General features: G+C 33.2%; 1 protein-coding gene across 4 annotated transcripts in view; it reads right to left on the reverse strand.

The window, feature by feature from the left end:
• The window catches only part of LOC142319028 (galactose mutarotase), a 101,021-nt gene that overhangs the window by 44,172 nt on the left and 46,410 nt on the right, over positions 1–10,439 (reverse strand). The window contains exon 1 of one of the 4 annotated variants that reach the window (XM_075355847.1): positions 5,905–5,985. The exons of the other annotated variants lie outside the window; for them this stretch is intronic. The gene's annotated coding sequence lies outside the window, so the exon portion shown is untranslated. Of the gene's footprint in view, positions 1–5,904; positions 5,986–10,439 lie in introns of those variants that run through there. 4 annotated transcript variants of the gene reach the window in all.

The following is a 10,439-nucleotide window of genomic DNA, read 5'->3' on the forward strand; positions in this document are numbered from 1 at the left end:
AAACAATTTTCTCCCGTTTCAATTAATTTTTACTTAACTGAAATTTTATAAAAGAAAAATATACCGTTTTATTCGGTAATATTACGAATAATTAGATATCAACAAATTTATAAATAATAGATTCCCAAAAAATATTTATCATTTTTGTTACAAATATTTTGTTCATCCAAAGATTTAACTCGCCGTACATTTTGCAAACGGTCACATAAACGGATAAACCCCGGATATTCAATTTAGACGTTAGTCAATAATAAAAATAAAAACTCAATATGCCTTTGCGATAATGATAAGAGTTTTACACAAAAAAATCCAGATGTAATTCCGTAGGCAAATTTATCATTAGACAATATAAATTAACTCGGAAATATGAATATATTTACGAGGGCAAGTTAATTATTATCCGCAATTTAGTTATATTTTTATGTTGGTAGTACTATCGTGTTGCGTAGATGACGCATGCGTGGTTTAATTGTTATGTCTGTGAAGGTTTGATGCTGCTAGGTTAGTTCCATTATCGTTGCCCTGCCGTTAACCGTGGCTGCTCCGCTTTCTGTTTGCACCAAAGAAGAGCAACGTTCAGCGCTCCGTTTTTGAGGTCGGAAGGTGTATCAGGGGCCGAAATTCATCGAAGACTTTCGGTATAGTTCGGGAACAGTGTGTTGCCGCAACGGAGTGTCTACGAACGGATTGAAAAATTCAAAAACGGTCGCACAACTGTTACGCACGACGAAGGAGCCGGACGACCGTTTACCATCACAAATGAGCGCGCACGTGACATGGTTTTCTTAGACAAACGAGTAACTATCGATGAAGCGGCACATCGTCTACAAATCAGTCACGGTTCTGCCTACGAAATCATCCACAACAGACTTGGGCTTCATAAAGTCTGTGCAAGATAGGTCCCAAAACAACTCACACAGTCGCATAAACAATCGCGCTTGGACATCTGCCAAAGACATTTGGATCGCTATGGTAACGAATGGAACATCTTCTTAGACAGAATCATTACCGGTGACGAAACATGTATCCATCGTTACGAGCCGGAGAGTAAACGGCAGAGTATGGAATGGAAACATCCAAATTCGCCCTACAAAAAAACGTTTAAAACCCAACCGTCCGCAGGAAAACTGATGCTTAAGGTTTTTTTGGGGCTCACAAGGCCCGGTACTGGAACATTATGAGGAAAGGGGTACGACAATAAACAGTTTGCGTTACAGCGAGATGTTTACTGCCAAGCTGAAGCCTGCAATTCGAAGCAAACGCCGAGGACTACTGTCGAAAGGTGTCGTGTTGTTGTACAATTCCCGTCTACATACTGCTGCCCTCACTGTCGAAACGCTCCAGAAACTCAACTTTGAAGTACCGGCTCATCCTCCGTATAGTCCTGATTTTGCCCCTTCTGACTACCACTTGTTTGGTCCACTCAAAGAGGCATTAAGGGGCCGTCGATTTACCTCGAACGAAACTGTGAAAGAACCGGTGCATTCCTAGCTCACAGCTCAACCGAAAACCTTCTTTTATGAGAGCATCAGGAAGCTTGTGCAACGATGGACCAAATGCGTAGAAATGCAAGGGGACTATGTCGAAAAATGATGTACATGTATGTTGCCTATTTGTATTGCAATAAAATTTATAACTACATTGCGGATAATAATTGACTTACCCTCGTATTAATTAGCAGCACCGATCACATGATTACAAGGATTAGAATATTATACAAAAGTGTTTATAAAAAGCGGGAAGAATCGTTACGAGTAAAAAGCAAAAAAAAATCGTTGTGTACGTTCTCTTCCCCTTTACGATTCAGGAAGTTTGGCAAAAAATGTCTAAAATAAATTTGGTATTACCTCAAAGGTATTGAACGTGACATTTATTTTAAAAATCAGTTAAGGGGTACAGAAATTTCTCTAAAATATTTTTTTACCCATCGGTCTTACGACTGGTTTGATGTTTCATCTTCAGTTACCCGGCTTCTGTCTTCCTTGACCTATATCTCCGTTACAAAACTAACTAAACCTTGAATGTTTTGATATGTAGCCGTCGTAATTATTTCCTGTTTTTACAAGATTCTGTCGCAAATGTCTACCCTCTTCAATCTGTCTTGCGATAAATGATAAAATATTCCTGTAATTTACCTACTGTTAAAACCCGTTCAACATTCTCCTGCAAACCTGCATGTTAAAAGGCGTACATTCTTTTCCTATGTATTTGTCCTCAAACAAAAGCTATACTCCACACAATTTTAGTTTTATAATTTTTACTTCCTTGTACGAAGGTCCTTTTATAGATTTATACAGGATCTGGGGGGAAGGTATGCCTCTCCGATTTTAAGGGCAACGGGAGCCCGCTCTCCAACCATATAAATTTAAACCAATATTTGTTTCGGTTCCACCTGACAGCTGATGAGCTGTGCGTCTGCGGGGAGGTCCAGTAAAATGAGCATATGATGTTTGACGTCCCTGCCCTTGGGGTGGCAGAGACCGGACCACCCTGGAACATAGAGAGGTCAAGGGCAAAATTGGCCGCTCATAAACGGCGAGTCAATGTGACGAGAGCCACATTGCCGGACCGTGTGGGAGTTCCTCGATGAGGTTGCGTTGTTCAACCGACATCGCTAGATTAGTTAAAGGTAAAGTATAATGACTCTTACCGTGCTGCTATGGGAAGCTAATCCAGAGAAAATGGCTGGTCACCAGCCAGATAAAGTTCCAAGCGCTTTAAATGGTGGACAGATACCAGCTGACATTCAGCGACCGAGGAGTGACGGGAAATTACTGTGTTTTTAATATAATAACAACGGGGTGTTGCGGTTTAGTTTTACTCGCTTAGTCCGCTCACGCTGTTAGGTAAGCTCACTTGGAGCTATTAGATTATTGGTCGCTAAACTGTTTTTGAGGCACAGTTGCAGTTTTTGGCATGGACATTTGGTCATATGCTCTAGGGCGACCGAATGGGGTTGTGGCGGGAGAAGTGCCAGTTAACCAATTCCTTGAACGAAGTAATAGAAGTATTGTGATCGTGAAAAATTTTAAATCTCAGATTTCAAGGTAAATATCCATTTTTTACCATTCCTAAATCCATTTTGACTAGTTTCGGCGTGACGACTGTACATACATACGTAAGTATCTCGCATAACTCAAAAACGATAAGCCGTAGAATGTTGAAATTTTGAATTTAGGACTCTTTTAGCATCTAGTTGTGCACCTCCTTTTTTGATTGCGACTGAACCAAAAGTGTTCAAAAAAGCCCACAATTGGATTTTGGACGTTTTCTCAACTGCAGTAATAAGCCTTCATAGAGAGCTTTTCAACGATATATCATAAGTGGTACTTATTTTCATTGGTTTCAGAGTTATAGCCAAATAAAATTTTAATTAATGAAATATTTGGATCTTAGGGGAAGGCACATCGGTTCGAATTTTTACAAGATTTATTGTTTTATCAATAAATATTGGATAAGATTTATTGATCTTTGATCTTTATTGATCTTAATCTCCTTTTCTTAATTTAAATATATTGATTTATTAACAATTATTAACTTCCGATTGTAAAAAACATTTTTACGATTAATAATTCATAAAAAAAATAGAAAAAATATTTGCAGTTATTACTGAAATAAAATTTTATGGACTTTTAAAAACGTTTGTATGTAATTCAATAGGCGTAGAAGGAAGTCATGTGGTGTCCACATCAGATATTTTTTACGTACACTAATGACGTTAAAGTATCAAACTAAGGACTAAAAATTTCACATATCGAAGAAAAATTCGTTAACTATTTTTTTTATTATTAAAAATGTTATTCTAACTAATAATCTGGATTGAACTAAAGTTATCTGAGCTTTCTATTAAAATGTAGTAAACTGCAGAATTTTACAAACGGTGGAGTTATCCTTGAATGGTATTCATCGACAGAAAAACGAAAGTAGTAAACAGAGAGAAAATGATGAATAAATAGTACGATCAAGTCACGCTTCAACACAGATCGTTTTAAGGAGGAAAACGTTAACCTTCACAAACCAAGTTATTCACCTTTGATCTTAACCTTGCCTTTAACACGTTCTCAATATTATCATGTTTTACTCTCATTTGAACCACTGTATTATAATTTTTATTTCTTTTTAATCTTACGTGATTTATGATTAAAATAATTATTGATTTTATAAGCTTGTTAATTTATTTATTTATTGATAATTTAATATTAAGAAACATTAAAAACTAAATTTTAATAAAAAGAAGAAATATTTTTATGACTGATTTTAATAAAAATTATTATTTTTACGAAATTTTATGCGTTCTAGAAAAAAAAACAACCCATGGATTTAAAACGATGTAACCACTGTTTTAAATCGACTTATTTATTATTACACGACTATCCAAAAATAAGTGTAATGCTTTTAGGGTGTATGCATTTATGTATGTATGTTTGTTCCACCCTAGCAGCTCAACGGCCGAATCGATTTAGATGTATGACCCCGCGTTGGATTCCTTACGTTACTGTCATAGACTATATAAATATGTACATTTGTATGTTTAATTGTAACTAAAAGGCCAAAAAAAAATCATATATACGATTCTAAATTAATAATCGACAGTATTTTCAGTATAGATTTATTTGTGTCGAAAGTAGTTATATTTTAGCCCTTACGGCCTCAAGCCTATTTTGTAAGTACTAGTTAAAAGCCTCAAGCACGTTTTTCAGAAAAAGTAGATGTTTGGTAGAAATGCCACAGAAATAACAATATACACGATAAAATTATGAAAAAAATTGTAATTACTCAATAACTATGTAGATTGTGGTGTTGCGATCCAAAATGGTGTTACACCCTTGATTAATTATTTAAAAAATAAAATTCAACTTTTTTCATTTAAAAAAAAAATACTGAAAATGTTCTTTATTTGAAAAAAATCCTTGCTATTTATATCTAATCTATCTCTGTTTATAAAAACTAAAATTATTTGTGAACAAAATAAAAAAAATTTCACTTACAAACTCATATTATTTACAGAGTTATGGAAATTTATGTGTTACCATTTTTTTGTAATTTATGCTTTGAAATTTTAAAATAATTCTAAAATGGTGCGCTGAAAACATTTTACCAAACCAAGGGGTTGCCTGTGACGATACTGTACTCCAGTAACTCTAATTTTAATTATAGTTACTCCAGTAACTCTAATCTTTCTAATTATCCCCATATTCAGTATGCAAGCAATAAAACCTTTCATTTCTGAAATTGTAATATTTTTCCATTTTCGGTATGGTTCAGACAGCCTATCTCTATTTGCATTTAAATATTGATTGGCTGATCTATTGGTTTCTTTCACCATCAGTTCAAATAAATTAAGTGTAAATAATAAATAAAAATAAATTATAGGTGTGAAACCTGGATTAGGCATATGTTATTAAAGTTATTAATTTTATGCATCGGTAAGACGTCTACTAGGCGCAGACATTGTAAATCCCACTGGGTTGGTCTAGTGGTGAACGCGTCTTCCCAAATCAGCTGATTTGAAAGTCGAGAGTTTTAGCGTTCAAGTCCTAGTAAAGCCAGTTATTTTTACACGGATTTGAATTCTAGACGTGGATACCGGTGTTCTTTGGTGGTTGGGTTTCAATTAACCACACATCTCAGGAATGGTCGAACTGAGAATGTACAATACTACACTTCATTTACACTCATACACATCATCCTCATTCACCCTCTGAAGAATTATCTAAACGGTAGTTACCAGAGGCTAAACAGTAAAGAAAGAAAGAAGGCCCGGACATTGTAGGAAAAAAAACACCGAACTAAATTAATAAATCCAAAATATAATAAATCTGAATATTTTACGAATCACACTAACTAAAACTACAACTAACACTATAATTGAAACGCTAATTTCATAAAATAATATTATAATACCTATAAAAAATCCCTTATAACGCACGGAGTAACCAAAACATAACCATGAATGCACGGAACAAACTTCTGTTTACATCAGAGATTATCGGAATTTTGAAATCGATTATTCTCTAAAATACGTATCGTAAAATGAAAACAACCTACACTATCGATATCTACGAATTGTAAGCTTTAAGAAAAGATAACATGAGCGATCTCTAGCAGTAACGTAAAGAAATATATGAACAAAAAAACTACATACCGATATATCGTACGGGTGAGACTTTTAGCACAAGCACTCATGTACGATATGTCGTTGGCTCTAAGGGTTAAAATCTGCTATGATATTGAATGAATGAATTACGGTAGTAAAATTTATTAATTTATTTTATAATTATTATTACTGTTGTTATTTATTGTTTATAAACATTTACGAAAAAATCTGATGTGGACACCAAATGACTTACTTCTACGCCTATTAAATTACATATATTTTTTATTACATTTTTCTTTTTTTTTGTTGAATTATTATTTATTGTAAAACCTTTTTAACAATCAGAAATTAATTTTATGTTGATTTATTAGTTAATATATTGATTAATAAATCAATCAATATATTTGAAAAAAAAGGAAATGAAGTCTTTTTCAAACCGATGTGTCTTCCCCTTGTAAGATCCAAATATTTCATTAATTTAACTTTTATCTGGCTATAACTCTGGAACCAATGAAAATAAGTACCACTTATGATATATAGTTGAAAAGCTCTCAATGAGGGCTTATTACTGCAGTTGAGAAAACGTCCAAATATCCAATTGTGGGCTTTTTTGAAGACTTTTGGTCCAATTGATTGTAATCAAAAGGGAAGCTGCACAAGTAGATGTTAAAACAGTCCTACGTCCAAAATTTCAACATTCTACAACTAATCGTTTTCGAGTTATGCGAGATACGTACATACATAGGTACGTACAGAGGTCACGCCGAAACTAGTCAAAATGGATTCAGGAATGATCAAAATGGATATTTCCTTTCAAATCTGAAAACCGAAATTTTTCGCAATTACTTAAAACTATTTGATTTTTTGACGGGCAGTATGTTCGATTACGTAATCATGATCTTTATTCTTGCTCTTATTTGTTGGTGTTGTTTCATCTTATCACTGCTAAATATTAACTAATAATCCCTTTCTTATATTTAATTTTTATAATTAATAATAATAATCTCTATTCCACAAAATAAACTGATTACAAATGAAAATAAAATTATTTACAGCTATAAATTCTTAATACATAAGCTTAGTAGACATACAACCAAACAATATAAAATAATAAAAATAAACAATTATTACATAATCTTGTGGAACTAGATACCCCCTATAGTAGTAACTGTATTGGAGGTTACCACCCAATATTTTTCAGTGAGTAGAATAATAAACTAATCATTTATTGAATAAGTGTGGATTTCCAAGTTGGATTTCAAAATTAATTACACGTTACAAGTCTTGTAGTACTAAAATTTCAACTCAGAACCATAAATACAATACAAGAATACAGTGATAAAATTGAAAATGAAATTAATCCTAGATAAAATAAAGGAAAATAATGATAACAAAAATAAATAAAAATATGAAACTTTTAGAGTCATTGATTCCACCCAGAATCACAGGCCAACCAATTAAAAAAATTCTCTACATCTTCAATTGACAACAGCCAACCATAAATTGAAAGCGAAAACCTTTTAGAGTCTTCTATGGATTTAAATTCCCTTGGTACATGATTAAATATTTTTGGGCCAAAGTATGAATAAAAACTCAATGTTTGGCCTAGGAGGAACTACTCTATCCGCTTGCCGCAAAGGCCTCGTAACCATAGTACCAAGGATGCTATCCTGATTACAGCCTTCATAATACGTTATTAGTATTCTACAGAAATACATATGACGCAGTGGCAAGATCTTAAGGCCTCTGAATAATGGAAGGATTCATGTCGTCTACTTTTACCCAATATTATACATACTACATGCTTCTGGGCAATATAAACAGATCTAAATACACTGTAGTAAGCTTCACCCGCAACATATCACCACATACTTTTAACCTTGACACTACAAAAGCATAATACGGTGATTTCAGAACTCTAACTCGGCAATATTTTTTTTAAATAATAGAATTTATTTATACAAACACGTAATTGCTTTTTGAGATTAGTAATATGAACATTCCAGGATAGTCTACTGTCCAAAGTAATGCCCAAGTATTTCAAAGATGTAGCATGTGAAATGTCCACACATGAACAACCAGTATTCACCTTACTTCCCGACGAGTGATATTTAATTCTTCCAACATTTTCTGTCATACTTTGTAAATTGTTGTTCATGTAATTTGTCTTATTTACATTTACTGAAATTCCATTCATCACAAGCCTCCATCTTATGACCCTTAGGTCAGCCTCCAAGTCATTTTTAATTCCGGATTGAGAGGATGACACGTAACAAAGTGCTTTATCATCTGCAAAGGTGGTCATGTGCCCTCGAAAGGAGCCTCGACATAACTCATTAATATATACTAGAAAAAACACCGACCCAAATACAGATCCTTGGGGAACCCCACAAATTATCTCGCCCCCTTTACTAAGTACATTATTGACTCTTAACTTGTTGGTATTTACTACTCAAATAAGACTTAAACCAGTTATTGCACATGCCTCTAATTCCAACCGCCCAAAGCTTTTCTAATAACTTTCCCATTCAACTACATTAAATGCCTTTTTAAAAACCAGCAATAAACCTGCTGTCCTGCAGCCATCGTTTTTATTAGTAATCAATTTTTATATAAAGATCAATAATGGATTTTCAGTTCTTTTCCCCTTTCTAAACCAAAACTGATTCCCACTAAAAAATGCATATTTTCTAAATAGTTTACTAACCGTTTTTTAATAAGTTTCTTCAATAATTTTGAAAGGACTGGCAACAACGCAATAGGGATAATAGTTACCTAAAATTTTCCTATCATTACTTTTAAAAATAGGCACTACTATAGCTTTCTTCATTTGAGAAGGGAATACTGCTTATTCCATACTTAAATTAAATATATAGACCAAAGGATGTCATTATATCCGCCACATTTTTTATTGTATTTACTGTCAACCCATCTATTCCAGCCGTTTTATTATTTTTCATGGATCTTATGACATCAAGTAATTCGTTGGCATCAGTCGGATAAAAAACATAGAATTCTTAGGAGACTCCTCCTTAAAAAATGTACTAAAGTCACTTCCACAAGAATTATTAATGTTGTCTAGCTCCGCTTTAATTTTGTATGGTATTTCTAGAAAATTATTAAAACAATGGGCTTTCAAAAAATTATCACTTACAATACTCCTCTCCTCAGATATTATATCCCCTATATCATTACATTTATCTGTATTACTATTATTAATAAGCTTAATAACTACATTCCACTGGGACTTAGAACAACTATCTAGCATTTCATTAAAATATGTCTGTTTATACGTTTTCAACTGGTCACCTAAAGATTTAGTGTATTTAATAAACTGGAGTAACCTATTATTCCCAGGTTCATTCCTTACCTCCCTATAAAGAATATTCCTTTTTCTATTCTTCTAACTAAACTAACATTTATCCAAGGTTTCAAAAACCTTTATATTTATTAGAGCCATGAAAAAGAGTAGTTGCCGTACAAACACAATCAGAAAGATTAAGTGTAAAAAAAAATCTACTTGCTCTACAGTTATTATTACATTATAAAAAGAAAAATAATCCTCAATCTTATATTTACATATTTCATAATTGTACGCCCAAACCTCTGTCAATAGAATAATTTTAGGCATACTTATCATTCTACTTAAATCTTCTACATATAAATCAAAATTTTTCCTTGTACTACTAATATTTTGATGAATTAAATAAAAATGTTTATCACTACTTACAGTCATTGTAAAACGCAAACTCATCCGACAGAAAAATATATGAACAAAAATGCAACATGACTCCCCTCCTCACTAAATAATTCAACATCTTGTAATGACTTAAGTACTATTACAGGGTTTCCTTTGTCTTTCCTAATCAGTACTTTTCCATCTTTTATCCTGAGATATTTGTAAAACTTGTTATTTTTTTATAGCCTTGGCAGCACCAAAAACTCTTCTTCTTCCAATACCAAGACTCTCATTTATGTATACCAGAATGTCATCCTGCCTATCCTTATGATCCGTGGAAAGGTTTCTCTTGATCTTTCTTTTCTTCATCGATTCATCCTTATCAGAAACTCTAACAAATCTCACAAGAATAGGTGCTCTTCCTGAAGTATTTCTTCATTGCACCCGATGACAAACATCAATCATATTATTCTCAATAGGAAAATGAAGAGCCCTACCCACCTCTTCAATAATTGAATACAAATTTTCACCTTTAGATTACAGTATTCCATATATTTCAATATCATTCCTTCTGGACTACGGCTCCAAATCTTCACATTTAATCTCAAGCTCCAGATTTTTCTTTTTAAGTGGCAACACTGCAGTAGTAAGCTCTTCAATCTT

This window comes from Lycorma delicatula, chromosome 2 (assembly GCF_047948215.1).
Source record: "Lycorma delicatula isolate Av1 chromosome 2, ASM4794821v1, whole genome shotgun sequence".
Lineage (NCBI taxonomy): Eukaryota > Metazoa > Arthropoda > Insecta > Hemiptera > Fulgoridae > Lycorma > Lycorma delicatula.